This window comes from Pogona vitticeps, chromosome 1, assembly GCF_051106095.1.
Source record: "Pogona vitticeps strain Pit_001003342236 chromosome 1, PviZW2.1, whole genome shotgun sequence".
NCBI classification, from domain to species: Eukaryota; Metazoa; Chordata; class Lepidosauria; order Squamata; family Agamidae; genus Pogona; species Pogona vitticeps.
In genome coordinates this window covers 106,294,172-106,312,502 of record NC_135783.1, presented here as the reverse complement: position 1 = coordinate 106,312,502, position 18,331 = coordinate 106,294,172, and the positions used below count along the sequence as shown (strand labels likewise).

The window sequence follows — 18,331 nt, the reverse complement described above, 5'->3', positions numbered from 1 at the left end:
AGGCTGGGTCAATAGACCGATGAGCTAGGCCAGACCACGTCCCTGCTCCAATTCCCCCCATGTGGGGATTTCTTTAATAACCTGGGTGAACAGGCTCCTGCTTGCTGTCCTCGTACCATCTGGATCCAAACTCAGTGCCCCAAACAAACAAACCAAGTTGTGACAAAGGCAGCAAGACACATAACCAACTGATAACCCTTAATGTCCAAGCAACAATCATTAACTCAACAATACCATTACCGTAAAACAGAGAGAGGAGAAGGGGGGGGAGAAAGCCAATGAAGTGTGAAGTGGCTGCAGTAGTTTTCCACCTCCTTCTCTATGTAACGCAGGCAGCCTGGATTGAAGCCCGCTGCCCCGCTGCCTGGAGTTCTAATTGGAAATCTCCCGCCAGTCAATCAAAGCTGGCATGGAGAAGAACTCTTCCCCACTGACCAATGGGAAGTCAGTGAGGACTCTTCTGTGCCATTCTCCTGGCATCCCTAGCACACCAGAGCAGCCATGCGGTGGCTGTCGTGTTGACTCCAGCCCCTTTTGTGTCTTGTTGCCAGCCCATGGGTCGGCTGTTCTGGGAACAACTGGGGAGCCGGCAGATAAGTCTTGGTCCCTCTGAAATAGGCATACATTTAAACGGGTTTTTTTAGAAGTCAAATGTGGAACCGCAAGATGTGTGTGTGTGTGTGTGTGTGTGTGTGTGTGTGTGTGTGTGTGTGTGTGTGTGTGTGTGTGTGTGTGTGTGTGTGTGTGTGTGTGTGTGTGTGTGTGTGTGTGTATGAAACCTGTCCTCTACATAGCATTCAGCAGCATGTTCAACAATAACCCCTTAAATACGGAGTGAAATGAATTACATATGATAAGTATACAGATATTTTATAAAATTTACAGCTGTTTGCAGATGACTTTGAATATAAACAAGGAATTGATATTCTCTGTCTCGACTTTCTCTTCCTTCTCGTGGTGACTTCTGGGCAGGCTTACTAATATGTTTCGTTGCAGGTCAATGAGCCATGTTCATGTACAGCCTTTGTCTCAAGAGGCTGAAGACCATGGGGTTAATTAACTCTGCCAGCCATTCCTGCTTTCTCTTTCCCATTTTTTTTAAGCAGCAAAAAAGGGAAGAAGTTACTATTTAAATTTTGGTAATAAACATAGCTAATGGAGTTTTAAATGGTATTTAAATTATGTCTAAGTAGATCGCTAAACTCATTTAGCAAACAAATAACTACAAATGGTTTGGATGAAAATTCTTCTGTACTGGGTAATGGTCTTTGAAGGGAAAGCAAAATGGGTCAGTAGAAATCCCCTATCATATTAGTTTACAATCTGTGTTTTATTCTATCCAAAATGTTTTCAAGAATAGATTGCAACTTTACCTAGAGTAGTGCTCCTAGTCCATTAAAAGGAGATCCAGCCTATGCTGGATGGAGTTACACTCCCCCATAAAATACAGGAGCACCCCCAAGTCTTCTTTGTCACTGTCCCCCTGACTCCAGAAATCCCTCCCATGGGAGGTCAGGCTGGGGTCTTTGCTGTCTTTGCTTTTCTTCCAAAGCAGACAAAGACCTTTCTCTTCAGGCAGGCTTTCCATTAGTAGCTGGTTGTCTAAGATGGATTTTTAAAAATAGGACTGCTGTGTTTTTGTAGCCTTTAATGTGTTTCAAATAGTGTTTTTATCTACTAGGTTTAATACTGTATTTGTTTAATTCTTTTTAAATATTGTAATAATAATAATAATAATAATAATAATAATAATAATAATAATAATAATAATAATAATAATAATAATAATAATAATAATAATAATAATAATTTATTGTCATTGTAAGTATATACACAGTATACCCATACAACGAAATTCACAGACACCCAGAGACCAGACACATGCACACACATAAAACTCCCCAAACACTCCCCACCCACTAAAAGTCCTCCACTAAAAATACAAACATCTACACCGCAGGCCAAGTAACACAATCCAACTAATTATTCACTACTGGTGGTCTTTAAGCTCATTATTAATTGCAATTATAGCTCTGGGATAAAAACTATTGAGAAAACGTGTGGTCCGAGTCTTAATTGTTCTATATCTTCTGCCAGATGGTAACAGTTCAAAAAAGTTATAAGCAGGATGGGAAGAGTCTCTCAGGATGCTGTGTGACTTCCTCAGACAGCGGGATGTGAAGATGTCATCCAGGGTTGGTAGCTGGAGCCCGATGATATTCTGGGCAATTTTAATGGTTCTCTGTAGAGCGTTTTTGTCCGCTACAGAGCTACTCCCAAACCATGCCATAATAATTTATCATTTTAACTTTATATATAGTGATCTGCCTTGGACCCTGTTCAGGAGAAAGGTGAGACATACATAGATACATAGATACATAGATAGATAGATAGATAGATAGATAGATAGATAGATAGATAGATAGATAGATAGATAGATAGATAGATAGATAGATAGATAGATAGATACATACATACATACATACATACATACATACATACATACATACATACATACATACATACATACATACATACATACATACATACATACATACATACATTTCCCAGCATGTTCTCTTAAAAAGAAACTTATGAATACCAAAATTATTTCAGTGTTTTGGATCCAGGTATGGTTTAATTGAACTTAGGTTTCACTGAAATCAATGTGAAATGTCTCAGTATGCTTAGTGACAAGTAATTTAACCTGTATGATGCAGCGTTGGTCACCCAGCAAGGAAACACAGTTTTCATTATTACCTCTCCCCCACTCTCTCTCACACACAGATACAAACTATAAGATATCATAAGAGCCAGGCTCTAAAGTTTTAGTGAGTTTGTTGTATCCTATTCTTTCAGGCTTTCAGATCATCATAATCATAGAACTGCAGAGCTGGAAGGAACCCTATGGATTATTGAATTCAGCCCCTGTCAAGGAGGCACAATGGGGAATTGAACTCCCAACCTAAACCACCGACCAATCTAACAGTTCAGATGTGTATCAATCAAAGTATAGTTGTGCAAAGTTCATAGGTAGGCCTTTGTTATTCTCACTTGTAGGAAGATCAGCATATGACTTTACAAACTGATGCTTTTTTTCTTCCAACATCCTTAAAAATAATTCTTCATAATAAAATCAAACACATAAAATCTGTAATCTGTATGTACAGTTACTCTGATGCATCTGAGATAGCTAGAAATTTAGTTAGCATGACATGAAGTGAAAAAGCACCTGCGTACCTTAAAAAGAACAAAAAGCAAGGGACAGTGGTTTTGTGGTTTGAAACTGAGATCAGAAATGTCAAGTGGCAATCAGTTTTGCAATAGCCATGCAAAGTGGAAATACTGTATGACATGCCAGAATGGGCAAGAGTATGTCAGAATCCACTGTAGATTTCTGTGTTTTACAGTGGATAGTCAAGACTTTGTGACTCCTAATTGTATAATAATTCTTTTTCCTTAAATTGAGCTGCTGAAATGGAGAGAGCACGACATATTCAGGGATAAACTTAAGAGTGAAAGACTAATGAGCTCAGTGTTTCAAATTCAATACCAAACAATGTTTAGACTCAGAGCATGGATACAACGACAGTAAGAACTACTCTTGAATCAGGTTTTGTGTAATTAAAATCTATTTTAAAAATCCTGACTACATGATGCACAATGAAGCCTGCTTCTTTTTGAATGCAAACTGAGGGGGTGTTTTGTTTGTTTGTTTGTTTGTTTGTTTGAAGAGGCTGGCAGGAGCTTTTAAATTTAATATGCTTCTGAAATTGATATTTTATGAATCACTTCAGGCAATGTGTGTGTTCCTGTCATATTAAAAACTGCCTTTGTGGGTCAAAAATAATCTTTTTGATTAAAAATTTTTTTAGCACTACATCACTGTAGCAATATGCCACTGAAAATTTGTTGTTTTTTTAAAGAGAGAGAAATATAAGCATTCCAAAGGATGCTTTTCAAAAGCATGGTCTGCAAACATGCCGGTTCCTGAAATGATTTTAAACCTCATGTGTAGTTTCATGAAGCAGCTTTAAGCTCCTAGTTTATGTCGGAGTAATAATTTTCAAAGTGAACGTGAACAGTGATACAAAAAACAATATTACTATAAATTGATTTAAAATACGTTCGAGCTGAAATCAGTACAAATGACCAGTGTAGCTTCACCTTCAGTTGTGGTCAGAGTAGATGCAATAAAGATTCAGCACATCATACATCCCAAGTTCCAGGAGACTTGAACTCATATATATATAATTCCTGTCCCTCTTGGTGTCCATGAGGGACAGGATTGTAATCATGGGGGACTTCAAGTATCTTCACATCAACTGGGTCAATGCATGCTCGGGTCAAGAAAGAGAGACCCGGGTTTCTTGACATGCTAAACGACTGTGCCTTGGAGCAACTTGTTATGGAACCCACCAGATGACAAGTGAATCTGGATTTAATATTGTATGGTTTTTCCAGTAGTAATGTATGGAAGTGGGAGCTGTACCATAAAGAAGGCTGACCACCGAAGAATTGGTGCTTTTGAATTGTGGTACTGGAGGAGGCTCTTGAGAGTCCGCTGGACTGCAAGGAGAGCAAACCTATCCATTCTGAAGGAAATCAACCTGGAGTGTTCACTGGAAGGACAGATCCTAAAGCTGAGGCTCCAGTACTTTAGCCATCTCATGAGAAGACTCCCTGGAAAAGACCATGATGTTGAGAAAGAGTGAAGGCAAGAGAAGAAGGGGATGACAGATGGTTGGACCGCATCATCGAAGCAACCAACATGAATTTGACCAAATTCTGGGAGCAGTGGAAGACAGGAAGGCCTGGCGTACTCTGGTCTATGGGGTCACAAAGAGTCAGACATGAATTAATGACTAAACAACAACAAAATGCACATTGGGGCAAAAAAATCAAAACTTTATCAGATGATGGGTTCTAAACTGCCCCTGATGGATCAGGAATGAAATCTTGGCGTGCTGGTGGACAGCTTGATGAAAGTGTCAACCCAGTGTGTGGCAGCAGTAAAAAAGGTCAATTCCATGCTAAAAAGAGGATTGAACATTAAAAAAGAGGATTGAAAATAAAACAGCCAACATTATACCATTGTACAAAACGCTGGTAAGGCCGCACCTGTAGTATTGTGTACAGTTCTGGTTGCCGCACCTCAAAAGAAAGTGGAACTCAAAAAGGTGCAGAAGAGAGCAACTAAAATGCTGACTGGGCTGGAGCACCTCTCTTATGAGGAAAGGCTACAGTGTTTGGGGCTCTTTAGTCTAGAGAAAAGATGCCTGAAGGTGGACATGAGTGAAGCGTATAAAATTATGCAGGGATGGATAAAATGGAGAGAAGGAAGCTCTTTTCCCTCTCACACAATACCAGAACCAGGGGACATCCACTCCAATTGAGTGTTGGGAAAGTGAGAACAGTCAAAAGAAAATATTTATTTGTCCAGCGTGTTGTCAGTCTGTGGAACTCCTTGCCACAGGATGTGGTGATGGCATCTGGCCTAGATGCTTTTAAAAGGGAACTGGACAGATTCCTGGAGGAAAAGTCCATCACATGGTTACAAGCCATGATGGGGATGTATAATCTCCAGTCTTAAAAGGAAGGTACCTCAAAATGCCAGATGCAGGGGAGGGGTATCAGGAGACAAGTCTCTAGTTGTCTTTTGTGCTCCCAGAGGCATCTGGTGGGGCCACTGTGAGATACAGGAAGCTGGACTAGATGGGCCTGATCTCTTCTTATGTACTTATAATGAGCAGGAAACACTCGACATGTTTCATTCTTGGCTGCAAGGACAAAATGAGTGCATGATTGCTTCCCTATTTCAGAGGCACCTTCTTCTTCCATTTAAAATGCACATCTTTCTGCAGTTGGCTCTGACTGATGGATCTTGGATGAGCCTTGTGACACGTGATACACTCCTCATGGGCACTAGACCTATAGCTTCTATACCCTGTAAGAAAGAAATGCTAAGATGTTTTGATCTGAGTGTTACTAGGAAGCTCTCTAGAATAGGAGTCTATGCTTCATAAGGGTACCATAATAGCAACAATATAGGAAATCAGACTAATCTAACTTTGGAACAGAATTTCATGCACAGCCACACATCCCCCATAATTTGATTCATAGAATCTCCAAAGAGGAGCCTTTGGACTTGAGAAATAATGATTGCTACTGAATTTGCTGAGTGTGCAGGTTGCAGTAGTTTGATGACATCACAAATAACTTTTCCCAGAGTGCTGAATCTTGACTTTGTTTTCTGCAGTTAACAGAACAATGTTTTACTAAAATAACTCAACCGCTTAGTGGCTTTGCTATGGTTAGTTTCACACCAAAGAATAGGACCATTGCTGTTACATGTTGTTCTTTTTAAAAACATCATCCAGTCTCATAGTGAGACTGGGGCAGCAGTGTGGAATATAAAGATTAATGAAGCTGTATGTCATGTCATATGAAACAGCAATGGAACTCTGGTGTTGTATGCTTTGCTCATGCAGAAAGACGATCCCTCTGGAATGAGTGTTCAAGTTACTAGTAATAATTATTTCTGGAAGCCCAAGGTAGATGGCATGGGGCCCGATCCTAGTGATGCTTATTCATAAGGAAGCCAAGCTGCTTGCTGTTGAATTTACTCCAAGTGAGGGTTAAACTACATATTGGCTGAAATTCAGTTATGCAGCTCTGTGTATGCACCAGGAATGAAGTCAGCAGCGAAAACAGTGAATCACCACCAATTCAAGGCTTCATTGAGAATGTTGGGAGGCTCACAACTTATATACAACATGAAGAAGTTTTTTTTCCCTTTCTTTTTGTTTTTGCAATCTGAAATCACCAGATGAAGCCTTTATCACTGGTGGTTTGCTGTTGCTGCTGGCTTCATTCCTCTTCTACATGTGAAACTGTACATCAAGATTTATTTATTTATTTATTATTTTATTTATTGCATTTATATGCCGCCCATCTAGACATAGTCTACTCTGGGCGGCTCACAAGATTTCAGCTATTATGGAGGATGCATAGCATGCAATTTCCTCTCTGTCTGTAGTTTACTCTGAAGTAAATGTATGTAGGTGTGTGGCAAAGGTCATCCAGATCAGTGGTTCTTAACCTTTGTTACTCGGATGTTTTTGAACTGCAACTCCCAGAAACCCCAGCCAGCACAGTTGGTGGTGAAGGCTTCTGGGAGTTGCAGTCCAAAACTCCTGAGTAACCCAAGGTTAAGAACCAGTGATCCAGATTAACATTGAGATTGGGTTTAAGTCAGAAGGGTTAAATTGGAATGGTCAGAGACATTTTTTTTACTGACCTGCATAGTCAACAAGTGATAGAGAGCTCAAATCAGCACCTAATTAATCTGGTATTTCACGACCTGACTGACCAGATGAAGACCAGGGCATGTCAAAGCTGCAAAGGTATGACTACATGTAGCCATTAATTAGTCTTTTCTCTTAATGCAGATGTTTGATTTTTATTAACAAAGGTGTTATCTTCTTCTCCAAAGATTTGACTCTTACCTTCATTTTAGTGAAACCTACCATAAATAAGCATTTGCAAAAGCAGTTCTTAACCCTTCTCAAGGTTCTTTACATGATTAATGGGACAGTTACTGTGAGACATTCCATGTTCAGTTGAGTCACTCTTCATTCTTGGTGTACTATTCTATGAGTCTGAACACTAGAATAACGTGGCTTACAAGCATGGCTTCTGGTTTAAAGATGTGGGTTCCAGAACATCTTATTCTTCCATTGTTAATAAAATGGTCATGTTGTACATCTACTGTGATTGAAAGGAACAATATTTCCATAGTAAGGTTGACTTTCATCATATATCTGCCTCCTCCCCCCTCCAGCTGTTTTCAATATCAGTACCGTATTTGCTGCCGTACAAGACGACTTTTGGGGCCCAAAAAACATGCCTCCAAGTGGGGGGGGTCGTTTTGTATGCCGGGTGCACTTCATTTGGGCCAGGAAGGAGCCGCTGCTGCCGCCCTTGAACGAGTGATGTGGGGCTGCGCTGGCCGGGGAGGAAGGCAGGTGGGCGGGCAGGCAGGCAGTCGGTCTGGATGGAGGGAGGGAAGCACAGCCTGCCATGCCTGAGCGACCAGAGCCCGCCGCCTGGGGTGCCCGCCGCCCCATGCCACTTAGCCAGCAGCGTGCTTGCTCGCCCGCCACCTGCCCGTTTCCCTTTTCCTCCTCCTCCTCCTGCCGCCACCCGCCCAGCCTCTTCTGTAGGGGGGTTGTCTTATACGGCTGGTCGCCTTGTACGCCGGCAAATACGGTAGGTGTCACAGGAAAAAAAATTAGAAGCCTCTCTTTATGATGAAAGAGCACATTGTATGTTAGGTGTATTTCTGGGCATAGTAGGCCTGGGTTTAAAACTATAGTTTGGAATACTAGAGAGAGAGAGAGAGAGAGAGAGAGATATGCTTCTTCTCATATACATGAAGAGCTTTATATATATGCACCTCAATTTATTGGGTTTGAATGTTCAATGACAGTGAGATGGCCTGGCTTAGAGATATTTATACCAACATTGCTATAAATTATAGTCTTTTAAAGCCTCACTAATTTCAACGGCAGAGTCAAGCACCTGCTTTTGATTCCCAAAGTGCCTCCCTTCTCCTGAAGTTTGATTTTTTTTAATGAATGATAAATACATACTTAGATACTTAGATATGATCTACCCAAACCTGGACACTTAACATCTCATTAGTTTCCATGGGAGATGTAATGGTGGAGAATACTCGCTCCATTTTTTTTCTGAAATATAACATTTTAACTTGATTTTCATGATGGGATAATGCCCAGAATTTTTGCATTTGATTTTTGAAGTCTATTGGGTACCAATGTTTATGGTTTGTAAATTCATATATTCACACATAGGTATGTGCATACACACACAGATTGTGAGAGAGAGAGAGAGAGAGAGAAAGTGATATGGTGATCCAGTTTTAATTTCAAGCATTGCCTTTGTTTTTTGTTTTTTATTTTACTGTAAGGTATTTGTGTTACTGCGTGTAAATGTAATTGCATTCTTGGCTCAGCATTTCACTAATAATTTAAGCCAGTGGCATTCTCTCCAAGTCATTATTATTGTTTTGGAACTAAAGCCAGGAGAATGCTCAAGGAAACCAATTATTTTTTGTCACTATTCATAAGACAGAAGAAAAACATGCACAGACGGCAGTAAGCAAGTACCATTTTAACATGCATTTGAAAAACAGACTGGGAGAGTGGCCACACGGTAAAAGACTTGAAGCGCGTGATTACCTATACCTTATAAAGCTTAATATTATATTTCTCCCTTGATCGCCATCTCTCTTTTCAAAAAATCCTATGAGGTGTGAGTAAAGCCAACATGAAACCTATGTAACCTAAGCTTGTCCAACATGAAGTGTCACATTTTACCAGTTGACACACGTTTATCATTTTATTTCACAGTATAGTAAACAACTCATAGGTCATTGGCTAATTTGATTGACAGTAGCCTTGGGCATTTCTTGGAAAAACATTTACTCTAGAGGAGCAAGTCTTCCAGATTAATTGACAAAAACAATTTATATATAAATTGTTGTACATCTACTCTGATCGAAGGATATATATCTATATCTATATCTATCTATCTGTCTGTCTGTCTGTCTGTCTGTCTGTCTGTCTATCTATCTATCTATCTATCTATCTATCTATCTATCTATCTATCTATCTATCTATCTATCTATCTATCTATCTATGATTCAACTCTCAAACTGGGAAAGGCTGGGGAAAATGGGTGGTGGGTGGGGGACGACCCCAAGAACAATAAATTATCAAAATTTCTCATTTGGGTAAGTAACAGTTTTAATAGTTTTCCTTAAGCACTGAGAGTACTCAAGTGAACATCTGCTTTCCAGCTGTACCTATTGATTTATTGCTTGAGCTTTATTCTCTTATATTTTAAATGTGTCTATAAGGTTGTTTTCTAAAAAGAGAAAGAGCCACACTACCTGACTTTCTGACAAAGCCTTGATTGTTAAAGATATAAAAATGTCAAAAATTCTTCAGGCTATTTTATGCCCAGGATATTATTTTTCAATTGAATCCAAAGACAGATGTCTATGAACAATTAAACCATTCTCCAATCACACCTTGTTCCAGCTGGGACCATAGAATTAAAAAGAAATAAGTCATCATGATTCACTTATTGCTTAGCATTTCCTGCATTGATGATAGATTCTTATTAAACAATTCTGTTGATGGAAAAAGTGTATTGTCCGCTGCTTGAACTTCTGCAGTTCATTATTTGATATTAACGTTGATTTTTCTTCTTTTCGTATAATTCATACACTTAGTGACTTTTTTTAAAAAATCCCATTAGACAGAGATTATGTTATCTAAAGCTTGCTAAATCCCATGTCAAGTCTTCAAGAACTTATTTTTAAAGTACAACACAGAAACATACTGCCCTGCAATACAGAATTTATGAATCGAAATGAATGTAACACAATATTTCATTAAATAGAGACAGCATGGGAGATTACGTGCTTGTTTCCCCCATCTAATAAGATGTTACCATTTTCACATCTCTTGGATCATTAGTTTTATCCCAGCATCTACTGTAAATAGCTCCATGTAAAAACTTTAACAAGGGACCGTATGACATGGACTTATGAGCTAGGATATTATCAATATTTTAGAGATGTTCTGTAGTTCATTCCATAGTCACAAGGGAAACATTTCACTTCCATCTTCTGTCCGTGCAGATGGTTAATAAAATATTGTGTCATACTGTATCTCTGTAAGTTGTAGATGGAGAACTTATGATGCATCGGTCTATATTCTCAAGGAAATGGAACTCCCTCTTTTCCCTGAATGCTGTTTAGAACAAGACTTTTATGTTTTGCAAAGCTAATATAAAGCTGAAGAAGAAAGCTTCTGATTGATTTGTTTAATTTCATTAAATGACACTAAAGGAACATGGGCTCCTTTTTTTATCAGTGTGAGCAATTAAGGGAATATATTAAAGTCCATAATAGAGTTGATTAGTTTTATAGAATATAGGCACACATATTAGTTTTTTTGAATAAGGAAATTAAAGTCTAGTAAGTAATGATTTCTTTTTCAAAATGAAGATTTTTAAAATATAAAAGAGCAAGATTATCTGAAAGATAGCACAATAGTAAAGAAATGCCAAACAACTACGACATTCTTTGCTGCACTCTGTGGAATTATTGGGGGGGGGGGAGGACTTATTCTCTGCATCTACTCAGAACTCTGTGAGCCCAATTCCACACACATTTAGATTCTGATCAAGTCAGCCACTGAAGCATGGTGTTTCCCACAAAAGAGGAAAATCACTTAAGAATATCATTCTGTTGATTTGAACATACATTGGTTGGAATCGAATGTCTTTTTCTTTGCATTTGCACCGATAATATTAAAGTTATGGGCTGAAATGCGGTAATAAGTCACAAATTGAGTAAGCCAATGGAATCAATGGAACTTACATAGGTGTTGACTTGATCTCCACAGATTTGTGCCTTACTATAGGGCTTCAGCCATTGTAATATTGGATGTTAAAGAGATCCATAAGCGCAGTTAATTTCTCACAGTGATCTTCTTATTTGGCCTCTTTTCACTGTTCTGTTTTGTTGTACATCTCTAGCAAACAATGTGCAGTATGTCTTCTGTGTGTGCCAGGGCCAATTTTTTAAAAAATATGGAACCCTGTTTTTCTTTCTACATTTTGATTTTTCTATGTTGAAGATCACCCAACTATTAAAACTGTGGGGTACATTTCCCCCTCTTTCTTAAGCTAATAAACTCCTCTCTTCAAAGTTCTGCAGAACACCTGCATACTTTCAGATGTCTCCTTAATGCCACATGATTCTTTTTCGCTGGTAGTGCTAAGCATAATGTAAGCATTATGTAAGCATTTCACAGGCACTTACCCCCCCCCCACACACAGCACTTCTACATGCTTCCCTTGTTGTCTCAAATAATCTACATACTATTTTGTTGCAGGGTTGTAGACTGCCCATTATAATGGAATCCCTTATCTTTGAGTGAACTATCATACACTTCTTTAATTACTTCAGGCAACATGCTTTATTGATTAATGTTCAGGAATCATGGCCTCCTTTTGGACTGAGACAAAGGCAACATAATCCAAAGCTAAAGTAGAAAGTTTCAAAGGCAATTTAGCTTCACTAAGTGCAGTGGAACTAACAGTGCTATGCAAACTTAAATCGGAGTGTGAACTCTGTACTACTGGTGTGCCGAACATACTGTACAGAGGAGGATAGGGCTAGCAACTCTGCATGAAATGGGAAGAAGAAAACAAGCACTGATCAGCCATCAAAAGAGCTCGGGAGATGTGCTCACCTTGTTCATGTCCACCTGAGTGTCCCAAGCATTTACGGAAAGGCCTGGCTAAAGTCTAGTTTTGAAAGACAGAAATTATTGGTGATTTCTGAGTTTATATGTGAGGGCAACAGGGTCTCGGTCTGTGCTGCAGAAGCCTGTTGAGGGCTCCGGCAGGTTAAAACTGGATTACATTTGCTGTGCGGCCCTGCAGAAGCTCTCAAAACAAAAAGGATTGAGTGAGCATGCAAAAAGCTTAGCTTGTGTACATACTCACAAGCAACTGTCTGCAACCTGTCCTTGAAGCTGTTCAGGAGGAGGAGGATTTCTTGAAGCTATTGTGAAGAAAACAATCTCAATCCTTATTAAAAACTGGTGAGGGGGATGATGGGGGCTTTTCTTTTTTTAAAAAATCAATAGTTTTGCTGTTTGGTTTATTTAATTCATCAGCTACCCAGTGGCGAGAGTGAAAAAATAAATTAAAATCAGAACTGCAATAAACCAAATGAAATCAAAACAAATCACCTTCAATGAGAAATCAGCAAATGGAAACCATACACCGGTGACCTCTTGAAATAAGAGTCAATAGATTTTTTAAAAAAAAATTACAGAGCTAAACAACTATGCCAAATACACTACATGATACAATGTATAACCAAACGTCAACAAAATTTTCATTCATACAAGATAAGCAAGTACAGTGTTATCTGGACAGGATTTTTCCTGTGCTTAGAAGGCTGCCAACTTTTAAAACCAGACCCTGTACCTGTACCTCAAAACAAACAAGCACTCTCTCCCTTTAACCCTAAACATCCTTGATAAAGGTGAGACCAGGGCCCCTTGGGCAGCACTTTCAAAACAAAGATGATCAAAGGGAAGGAGGATTTGATCCCACCAACTGGTGTGCTAGACTGTTCCTCATCCGTTAACCTGGAGGGGGATGGTGGAGGTCAAGATGGGACAAGAAAGGAGGGCCTCCAGGACATTCAGACTTTTCAAGTGGAGCCAGTGGTTACTGTTCCAGAACAGTATTTCAGCTGAGACTTGACCGAGAGGGAATCTTCTATTGTACTCCCAGCTTTCTTCCCTCCCTTTCAGGCATATTGTCAATGGCAGAGCACTGTTTCCAGGTGTGATATTTGGCTAAGACTAAGAGGGATCTGGATGAAAACCCACCAGCACCCTCAAAAGCCCTGGGTTGAAGACCCACCATAACCTGGACCAAGGACATTCCTGCTCTTAACTGCCTTGGTTCCATCCAATGTAAGTTTGGTTTAGTATTTAGGATTCTGTGCTGCCGAGAATTGTTATGGTATAGTTTGGGGGAGTGAACCAGAGCAGAGAGTTCTGAGCGTCTCAACATCTAGAGTGGTCATAATTGACCAGATAGGTGGGATATTAATTAATTAAATAAATAATTAAATAAATAAATAAATAATTAAATAATTAAATAAATAAATAAATAAATAAATAAATAAATAAATAAATAAATAAATAAATAAAATGAGAAATCTGAGGCTAGCATTTGTGGCCCTATTTCTGCCTTCATGGATTCAAGCATACCTGTAGGTTATCTTGGGATTCATGGAAATTAAATAATTTTAGGCTTTGTATGCATTGCCTATCTCTTTCGTAACAATCAGACAATGCTTCTGTGTTTGTCCTTTGCTTCTTAAGGGCAGAAGACACTAGTTTTACACATATTTTTGCACAGTTCTGGGAGCAGTGTTTTGAAGCTGACGGACCAGTTCCCAGAATTATTTCCCAAACTTCTCCACCCTTTTCTTGGTGACTCCCTCTTACCACCACCACCACCGTAAAGCCCTCAAATGACATCTCATAGAGGGCACTGTTGAGGAAACAAAACAATGACCAACCTGACCATAAAGTTGAAGTTGTTGCCACTTGTACTGTCAGACCAAAATGACAAAAATCCTTTCGGGGAGAAAAAAGAACAAAACTGTGCATTGCCACCAGTCACAGCTGAGAAATAGTTACATAATTTCCACTTCCTATGGAAAAATTCAGTCCCCCCCAGCTTCTCTTCCCATGAACAGAGTGAAGAAAAACAGATGCCTTTTGTACATTTAAATACAATATGTATATTTGATATGTGATGTAATTACAATCTTACAACTGCAGAGCTGGAAGGGATCCTATGGGTCATCAAGTCCAGCCCCAATGAAGAAGGCACAGTGGGGAATCAAACTCTCAACCTCCATCTCTGCAGCCAAATATCTAAACCATTGAGCCATCCAGCAGTTTTGGCTGTGTTATTCATAATTACATTCTAAATGTGGTAATAAAAATAATCAAAATGAAGATATAAATGCAGGAAAGGAAAAACCATCTGATACCCTTTCCTGAACTGTTAGCAAGCAATATGCCCAGTACAGCCTAAATCAGCCGTTTTATGTTCTCAAATTGTCTTTCTAGAAAACATGATTAATATTGATTGCAAGTATCGATAAAATGAACTTATTAGGAAAGAAATAACCAGAGACGCGAACAACAGACATATTGCTATAGGCTTAATGCTTGAAGACAGAATGGGTCTTCTTAATTAGCATTCAAAGAGATCCTTGGATGAAAGTGGAAGGGCTGCTTTGTGAACTGGAGTGGAAGTAATTATTAACAGAGGATGAAAGAGTCACACTCACCTAGGTATTAGCATCCTCTTGTGGGCCTTTTCCAGGTGGTTAGAAAACCACTGTATGAGGGAATTGTATATGAAGGGAATATTTGATGTTCTATTGAAACCGCATTTTGTACTGTGGCTTGTCACACTGGAATACAGGTATAAATGAGTTCATTTTCAAAATAAATCCACTTGCTGTTCTCACAATCCATTATGCTCCCCACTCCTTTTTGGATAAATTTGTAATGATACTAAAGTATGTCAGAAACTGTTGGGCATAGAAAAGGATGAACATATTGATCAAATATACTCTGCATAGGGTTTTGAGGAATGCTCACAAAGTTCCTTATGTTCACTGAGGAGGAATTTGAAAGTCCCATGAGTTTCTTTGTCTCCCAGTAAGAGTGAAACAAGACTGGGTGTTTTGCCATTAAGGTCCCCATAACGTGCTCCAAGTATAGATGTGCAAAATTATGGTGCTTGAGAAGCAAGGCATACACAGAAGGAGTGACTGATTGTTCAGAAAAATAACCATCCCAATGCTTCAGATTCTTAATTAAAACAACAACAACAAAGCAGCAGTTTTTCCTGGTTTACAGAAATGGTGCAACTTACACAATTGCGTAGTTTTCTAAAAAAAAACCTGGGGATTTTGCTCAACTCATTCTCACTGTGAGGGCAACACTGGGTTCACCCACAAATTCCTTGTTTTCTTTGGTAAGGAAAAGGAAGTAACAGTTCTTTGTCATCTCCTATGAGAATGAGGCAAAATATTCCTTGCAAATACGTCAATAAAAAGGTCTCTGGGAAATAAATAGAACACTGGGGTGTGCAACTGATTTCTGATTGGATTTATATGCAAATAGTTGCATACAAGTTGGACCAAATGCACCCCAAGCTGCTTTAGATGTGGTCTGAACTAATTCATTCTCATGTGTATGCAGGTATTTGTACATATTTGTGTATGTCTGCACTAGGAATGGGGAGGGGGACCCTGGCAATGTGGAAAATAAAGATCTGGGATTGTGATGGGGACACTATGCAGTGCCATCAACTTTGGGAACGTGGTAGACTTTCAGTTTGTAGACAGAGTTCCTATCATCCTTCTTCTTTTTTCTCTTCCTTCCTCTGCCTCTCTGCACTGGATCCATGCTCAGGAAAAACACTTGTTTGGGTGTGGAGGGAGTCCTCTTGGTGTCCCCATTCAGTAGCCTGGCTTGTCCAAGTGTGCCCACTCTCTGTATAGCCCAGATCAGAGAGCTGCGTATTCAGCACTCCACTCACTCTGGGATAAACACAGGTACTGCCAAAAAGGGAAAAAAGGTTCATAAATACAGGTCAGCAGCAGATGTCAAAAAGAAAAATAAAAACATTAGAAAACATGGGGGGGGGGCTAGTGCTATATAGTCTCTAGCACTACTTTGACCTACCCAATCAAAGCCTGCATACTCAATTATTCATCTCTCTCTCTCTCTCTCTCTCTCTCTCTCTCTCACACACACACACACACACACACACACACACACACACACACACACACACACGCCTAAGCGCAATGAAGACTCACTATAGTTACCAAAAAAGAAAGAAAAACCAGAAAATTCTAGAGTGTAGTCTGATAAATAATGAACGGCCCTCTCTTGCCGTGCCTGAAATGGCTGCTTAGTTTATTTATTTATTTATTTATTTATTTATTTATTTATTTATTTATTTATTTATTTATTTATTTTATATGCCGCCCACACTACCCAAAGGAGTTGGGTGGATATGGAATAAATAATATAATCTGAGCCCTTCCCAAGGTTCAGGGACTGGAGTTTCCAGGACAGGTTTGGGCTTTCATTGGGGTTCCAAATATCAATATCCTCCTCCTTTGATGTTTCCTTCCCACCTCCTACAACAACATTGATACAGCAACAGGTTGATGCATTTTTGTTGAGACTTCAGCTGTTGTAACTCCCCAAACACTGGAGCAAATTTCAGTGATCTGCAGGAACCAACCTGAGGGCTTCATGGACCATCCTATATTTGCTCCAGAAAGATAGAAATAACACTGCACATCTAGGATAACAGTGTTGAGCTGAACACAGTTACTGTATTTGCATGACTGGCAGTTGTGCGGTTCCTGAACAGGCAGAGATCTGCAGCACTTTCAGACAGGGACAGAATATGGGGAATGGGGCAAACATGTGCACTGTCATCCACACTACTGGTTCTTAACCTTGGGTTACTCAGGAGTTTTGGACTGCAACTCCCAGAAGCCTTCACCACCAGCTGTCCTGGCTGGGGTTTCTGGGAGTTGCAGTTCAAAAGCATCCGAGTAACAAAGGTTAAGAACCACTGATCCACACCACCCTTTGAACCTCACAAGCTTTGTGGCTGTATATGTGCATAGGGATTTACATCATATGCATTGTTGAATGCACTCCCCTTATTGTTGCAAGAGACCACACAATACCATGGTCAGAAATGAGCAGCTTTCATGACAGAAAGAAAATTATTCTTCAGGGGAGAAGATAACAGAAGAAAACTCTTCCGCTCATGACAGTGTACAGGGAATATCAGCAACTAACCTCTCACGGAGTGAGGGATCATAATATTGACTATGTATTAGATGACATTTGTTCTACAAGATTGTTTTACAACTGAGGCTCACATGCAAGGAGTAACTTTATTGCCACAAGGTATCTGAAAAGCTATACCACTCACTGTGTGATGAGCTTCTATGGCAGGTGAGGTGACTTGTTATTTGTGAATGGAAAGTGGAAGCATTCAATCGTTGTCACTGATAATCTTTCATGATGTGCGACCTTTTTATTTCAAACTTAGAATGACTTGTATTTTATAGCAGATCTTCATATTACAGGGTTCTATCAAAGTTCAGCAATGTATGCTCCAATCCAGCAAGATTGATGTGTGTGTGTGCTGAAGCAGGCACAGGCTTTGCATGTAAAAGTTCTGGATTCAGTTTTCAGCTTCTCAAGGCAGGGTTCAGAAGGAAGCATTTCTGAAACCCTAAAGAGATATCTCCTGGAGTTGGGGTCTTTTTTCTGCCTTAGAACCAGATAGCAACTGGAGAATCCTTGCAGGCATGACAACAATGTTTGCAGCCCAGGGCCCAATATGGGCACAACTGCTCTATGTTATCATATACTGGGGATGTGAAGATATCCCAGTAAACTGCTCATGGGACAGTTTATCTCAGCATGTTGAGACATCTGTTAAAAAATTACTGCTCCCCATGAAATTTCTCAAACCCAGCAGCAAAAATAAATCCTTTGTTTCCTCTATTGGGTTGAAAAATACTTCTGAAAAAAGATTTTGCCAAGGTTTCTGCAATGTACAAAGTGTGTCTCTGCAA

At 39.5% G+C, this 18,331-nt stretch overlaps 1 long non-coding RNA gene across 2 annotated transcripts in view; it reads left to right on the top strand.

Annotated features, from left to right (window-relative positions):
* LOC140706879 (uncharacterized) overlaps positions 1-18,331 on the top strand; it is a 233,181-nt gene that overhangs the window by 183,746 nt on the left and 31,104 nt on the right. Inside the window, exon 3 of one of the 2 annotated variants that reach the window (XR_012086783.2) lies at positions 13,431-16,340. The exons of the other annotated variant lie outside the window; for it this stretch is intronic. This is a non-coding gene — a long non-coding RNA (uncharacterized LOC140706879). Of the gene's footprint in view, positions 1-13,430; positions 16,341-18,331 lie in introns of those variants that run through there. 2 annotated transcript variants of the gene reach the window in all.